The following is a 6592-nucleotide window of genomic DNA, read 5'->3' as shown; positions in this document are numbered from 1 at the left end:
GTGTCTGTGGTGTCCCCGCGGCGGCAGCGGTGAGCGCGACCGTCCCATCCTTCCCACCCTCTCAGCTCCGCTCGCTGCACGCCCTCCGCTCGCGCCGACTTATCCACAGCTCCGCGCGTCCCGGCTGGACGCTGAGCCTCGGGAGGAGACACGCGCGGTTGAGAGCCGGAGCGGGGACCGCCGCGGAGCCCGGCCCGGGAGGAGAGCCAGGCGGTGAGTGAGAGTCTGGGCAGGGGACCCCTCCCCCACCGCGGCCCCGCCCCGAGCATCCTTTCTCCGGGCGACCCCGCCACGCGCGCCCTCCGGGGGTCCGGCTGTGGGCCGGCCTCGCCCCTCGGCCCCTTCCCCAGCGTCGCCCCGCTTCCCCAGGCTGGGGTCCTAGAGCCGAGACGGGCGGCGTGGGGGCGCGGGCGGTCGGTGCACCTGTGCGCGGCTGGGCCGTGCCGCGGGGGTGTGGAGGCACGGAGGTTCCCGCCCCCGCGGCGTCCCGGGCGTTTCGTGACTGCAGGGACCAGGTGTCTGTCGGGTGCTTTCTCCTGGATCTTGTGTAGACCCTTAGGATCCATGTGCAGTTCCCAGGATTCCCAAGCAAGGAAGTCTCACCTGGACTTGTTGATGCCTGTTTGGCTACCTGAATGCTGCCAGGTGTAAGGGATCTGGCAGATCTGAAACTTTCCCCTCCAACAAAATGTTTGTCATGACACTTCTAGTATATTCCCTAGCCTGGCGAGAATGCAGGAGCATTGATCCTCTGTAGTTGCTAGGGCTGAAGTTTTCCAGTCAGATTCTCAAACCTGCCATTTGCTAGCTGTGTAATCTTGGGCCTCAGTTTCCTCATCTGAAAATTTGGGGTAATAATAATATCCATCATGGAGTCGTTGTAGGAGTTAAAATGTTTGACACTGCGCTTGCCCACCTTAGTAAAGGCCCAAGCAGCGTTTGTTTTTGTGACATTGAGAACCACGATAGACCAGCATGTGTGTGTAAGCACCAGCCCAACTTGGCTTTGTCAGGGTTTCTCTGTTTTCTCTGTTATGCAGCATAACTAAAGGGCAGTTTGGTGGACAGTTAACTGCTTACCAGCCTATACTTGGCATGAAGTGTGCGTAGACAGGAATGTGAAATACGTCACTTAACTCTAGCAGTGAAATTACACCTAGTGTCCTGCATGTTTACATACTTTAAAATCCATAATATGTCTGAAATGCGCTGCCCGCCGCCCCCACCACCGAGTTGCCAGTTTTTGAGCTCTTTTCAGGGTCTTCCACCTGGAGCCAAGGTCTGAAGCAGAATCTCTATTTAAAATAAGAAGTTAAATTTCCGTGTCTTACTTTGGAAGATCCCCCCAGATTCCACATTTCACTTATGCAGTTTTACTGTTGAAAAGCAGCCACCTCCCAGGGATGAGGTGACAGCCAGCTGGCCCACAGCCCTATGACTGTAGGGTGGGGAACCTTTGGCTGAAAGTTACTAAGCTAAATTTTGCCTGGTGGTGTTCACATTTTTCACAGCGAATCAAAGGGCTTTATGATCCTCAGTTTCTTAATGAAGTGTTTTAGAAAGAAGCAAACCATTACTGCTTTTTTCAAAAGCACATGCATAGGAAAACCGGCTGTAGTATAGTTCCAGCATTTGCTTCAGTTCTTTGCCAGTAACTCTTAAGAAGAGCTCCTGTTTAAAAAGGCTTCCAAAAGCCACATCCATTAGGATACCATTTTTTATTTAGAATGAAATGATGTGAGAGTTTTCTGTATTGCATAAGCCAAAAGTATTTAATGCAGACTTTCTGAGTCCTTAGTGCTATGTCGAGTGTTACGAGGAAGGGATCAGAAGCACAGAGGAGCATCTCGGCCCATAAAGGGCAAAAACACAAAGTTTGGTCACCCAGGAGTGATCCGGGTACTGCCCAAGTAGTGACTTCACTCATTCATTCAGTTTTTGTTTCATGCCTGTAACGTGCCAGGTGTTTTTCTAAAAGCTGAGGCTATGAAATGAGTGAGGTGTATGTTCCCTCCTCATGAGGAACTCACGGTCTAGTGGGAGAGACGGAAAGTGACAGGGAACTGTAACACACTGACAGAAACGCCAGGTACAAACCCAGAACTGTGTGGGAGAGTCGAGGGGACGTTTCCTTTGGACTTCAGGGAGAGGATGGCCTTTGAGCTGAATCTTTTATTCATTAGATAAAGGAGAGGAAGATCATTCCAAAGAGGAATAACTAAACTTAAAAACTGACAGCTGTTCGGACCATAAGTACAAGCCCTAGGTAAGGGGTAAGAAAACTGACGTTCTGCGACGCTCACTCCGTAACAGGCATCAAGCTAGGCTTTTAATGCATTGCTTAATCCTCACAGTGATTCTGTGAGGTAGATTTTACTTCCACTTCAGGATATGGAAACTGAGGCTCAGGGTGTTAAAGAATTTGTCTAAGGTTACACAGTGGGGGACAGAGCCAGGACTGGAATTCCTAATTTAAAAGTGTAGTGAGCTTTTTTTTTTTTCTTTTAACAGTCTGTTTTGTTGTAGAAGTACTAAATAATACAATATACTTCAGTTAAAAATTGCTTTCTGTGAAACAAATTCATATTTGATTGAGTTGCTTGGACTTGTATAATGAATATAGGCTATTAAAAAAATCAAATGGTATTTATTTTACACTTATAAATGTGATATTTGCTAAAAATCGTGGCCCATGAAAACATTCAGTAAAAACAGAGAATAGAGACAGATTTAAGTGGGGGCACTTTAGGAAGTAAATAGGTATGGACTTTTCTTGAGCCTGCAGCTTCAATATTTATTTAAATATAAAAGAAAAACATATGCAGACATACAGCCAATTAAATAGACATGATGAAAGGGGTGAAATAATTTTTGAATACTTAAATTTTACAAAGGGGAAACTAGAATTTTGAAGTCCTGTTAACAAAGATTGTTGTATTATATTCAGAGAGACCACTGTGGCAAGGGCATACACTGGACTGTAAGCTCCATAAGGGCAAGGATGTTTCTTTGTTTTGTTGTCAGCTTCAAGGGCGGTTCTGGGACACAGCAGATGCTCAGAAGTCTATTTCAGAAGGCCTTTGAGACAGAAAAGGGAGGACATTGATAGAGTACAGATGAAGTACTTTAGGCATAGGGAATAGTTTGTTAATGGATATGTTTTGGAAGAAAAGGAACAGTGGACAAAGGGGAATAGTCTGCTGGCACAGTTCAACAAATATGGGCACTGTTTATTTCTAAGGCTTCAGGGAGCTTTGAGAATTAAGAAAACAGTCTATGCTCTTAAGGAGCTTCCAGTGTTAGAGAGTAAGTGTCTGGTATTAGCTGTCTACTGCTGTCAATTGCCGTGTAACAGTTATCCCCAAAGATAGGGCGTAAGATGGCAATAAACATTTATTACCTCTCACAGGTTCTGTGAGTTAGGAGTTCAGGAGCAGATGGGCTGAGTGGTTTCATGCTCAGGGGATCTCCAGAGATTGCAGTAATATGTCAGCTGGGTTGCAGTCCTCCAAAGGCTTGACTGAGGCTGGCAGATCCTCTGTCAGGGAAGCTAATCTATATGGCTGGCAACTTGATGCCAGCTATGGGGGGAGGTCTCCGTTTCTCTCCACGTTGGCGCCTCCACAGAGCTACTTCTGCCTCCCTACTCCCCCCCCCCCCCCCCCCCCCCCGCCCCCGGCACGGCCACTGGCTTCCCCCTGAGCGAGTAATCCAGTAGACCACACAGCATCGTCTTTTATGACTTAGCTTCAGAAGTCACATAGCATCCTTTCTCCAGCATTCTGTAGGCCACTCATTGCAGGAAGTGACTACACAGGGATGTAAATACCAGGAGGTGAGGGGTCAGCTTGGAGGCTGCCTGCCATAGTGGGAAGCATAGCAAAAGCTAAGTGTTGGAAGAAAGCACAGGGTGCTGGGGTGGGGGAGGGAAAGAGGGGAGGGGAGGGAGGACACAAGAGGGAGAGATTGCCTTTGGGATGATGAGGGCATTGGGAAAGTTTTCATTGTTTGAATAGATAGTTGCAAATATTTATTGTGCGCTTACTGTGTGCCTTCCACATGGTAGGCTCAGTTATGGAGGTGGACACTGAATTGGGGCCACCTGAATGTTTTTAAGTAGCCTAGACCAGCATCGACACTAAGGACAAATATTTGATCTTTATGTATAAGGTGAAGGTGGAGTCATTTTTCTGATGTTGAAGAAAACAGTCACTTATCAGAGAGATAGACAAGCAGTTACAGAGTGTGAGTAGTTAAGAGGATAAATACTAGAGCCAGACCTTCCGGGTTCGAGTCCTGGATCCACCGCTTGCCAGCTCTGTGTGTGGTACTGTGATACTTCTGCTACTTTATCTTCTCAGTGACTCACTAACTGTAAAATGGTGGTGATAATGATGCCTGCTTTATATTTTGCTCTGAGGATCGAAAAACTTAAATATGCCAAGTCCTTGGAACACCTTTACATGCATCATCATCATCATGATTATTTTTCGGCAGTAACACAGAACTGACATGACTGAATGAGGTTGGAGGCAGAGATGAATGAATATAAAATGATGTATTCAGAAGGAGGCATTTAGATGTCAGTCATTGCTGCTTCAGCATCACTTTTTCCAGTTCAGATACCTACATCTTGATAGATTTTATTTCGCCAGTTAGAGTGAAAGCAGTGATTTTATTAGTTGAACTCCACAGTTAAACAGGACCTCAGGAGGTACACAATTTGCCCACTAACACATTGTTGACCGGGATATTTTTGCAGAAACTAACGCCTGTGGTATTAATGTGTCTCTGGTCAATAATGTGTTAAGGGTATCTCATACCCTCCTGTTGTCCCTCTAAATTCCTGGGCCCTTTGTCTGCAGAATGGGTTTAGTCAGAAGCACTTCTTACAGTTTCACAGGCTTCAAGAGAGCTTAGAGGTGGATCTAGGCCCCAAAGTAAAAATACCTAGAATGAGAACTTTTGTGAGTCACACAAAACTGAGTTACAGAAGAATCTGCAAAATTCTTAAAGTTATTAACTTACCACTTTTGTGAAGAGGAAAGATAAGTGAACTCCGTGTTGCTAAAGGTGTTGAAGTAGGAATTGGTTGACCTGCCAGGGTACCTTAGTTAGTTTCTAGTGTTCACCGCTCAGTTGTGTATTACTCTTTGCAAGTCCATGGACTAGAGCCTGTCAGGCTCCTCTGTCCGTGAAATTCTCCAGGCAAGAATACTGGAGTGGGTTGCCATGCTCTCTCCCCAGGGAACTTCCCTGACCCAGAGATCCAACCTGGGTCTCCTGCACTGCCGGCAGATTCTTTATCATCTGAGCCACCAGGGTGCCTTGGGTGGAGCTAATTGCTTAAGTTGCCTTCAGTTCTGCGGTTCAGTGACTCAAGTCCAACTCACACTGTTTAGTTGAAGGGAGGCTCTGAGAAATCAAATGATGTGAAGTTCCACCACCGTCTAGTGGCTGCGCTGGAGCAGTTCCTCACCCTTTGTTTAAGACAGGCTCACACAGTAGCAACAAAAGGCCCACAGAATCCTAGGAAGACAGAGGTGTGAAAAAAATGTTTTTTCCTTTCTTCAGATACTGTATTTTTCCTTTTGTGGTATATTTGATTCATTTGCTTCTTCACTTACTCTTGTTAATAAGCATTAAGAAATCATTCTCTGTATAAATGAGTACAAGTAATCAGTAATTTGGGTTGCTCATTTTAAAATCTGGAGTGTATCCTCTGTTACTGAATTTGAAAACAAGTGGGCTATTTTCAGGTTTTTGACCTCTGAAATTGTGAGAATTAAAGGTCAGTTTGGTTTTCTGAAAAATCTTTGTTTTGGTATCAAAATTAAAAGTGAAAGTGAAGTCACTCAGTCATGTCCGACCTTTTGCGATCCCACGGACTGTAGCCTACCAGGCTCCTCTGTCCATGGGATTTTCCAGGGAATAGTACTGGAGTGGATTGCCATTTCCTTCTCCGGGGGATCTTCCCAACCCAGGGATCTCCCGCATCGAACCCGGGTCTCCCGCATTGTAGACAGACGCTTTACCGTCTGAGCCACCGAGGAAGTCAAATTAAAAGTGTCCCGGGTATAATTTGAAAAAAAAAAAAAAAATTCTAAACTTCCTATCCAGAGAGAGTAAAATAATTAGTGAGGTAACATGTCAAGTGTAAGGGCAGGAGCAGAGCTGGATACTAACAGTTATGTTGTGTAACCCTAGACTCATCACCTAACCGTCTGTGACTCGCTTTCCTCATCTGTAACATGGAGTTAATAATTCTTAAAACATGAGGTGGTTATGAGTATGGAGAAATGTAAAGGCGAGTAACAGTGACGTGTGCTTTATTAGTCATCGTGTTGCCTCATTAATCCTCCCACCAGCTCTGTGAAGTAAGTAACAGCACCATTTTGCAGATGACGGTACAGAAGCTTGGAGAGATGAACTAAGTTACCGCAGTTGAGACTGGAACTCAGGTCTGGCTGTGAGTTAGAGACGGCGGCTCCCCACCGTTGTATGCTTTTGTTCAGTCCCAAGTCCTGCGCCTCCAGTAAATGTTTGTTCCTTTTCACTTTCTTTTGCAGGGTTAGTGAAAATGTCTATACAG

This window comes from Bos taurus, chromosome 5, assembly GCF_002263795.3.
Source record: "Bos taurus isolate L1 Dominette 01449 registration number 42190680 breed Hereford chromosome 5, ARS-UCD2.0, whole genome shotgun sequence".
Classification (NCBI taxonomy): Eukaryota; Metazoa; Chordata; class Mammalia; order Artiodactyla; family Bovidae; genus Bos; species Bos taurus.
The sequence above is the reverse complement of the archived record's forward strand: the minus strand, read 5'-3'. Positions refer to the sequence as shown.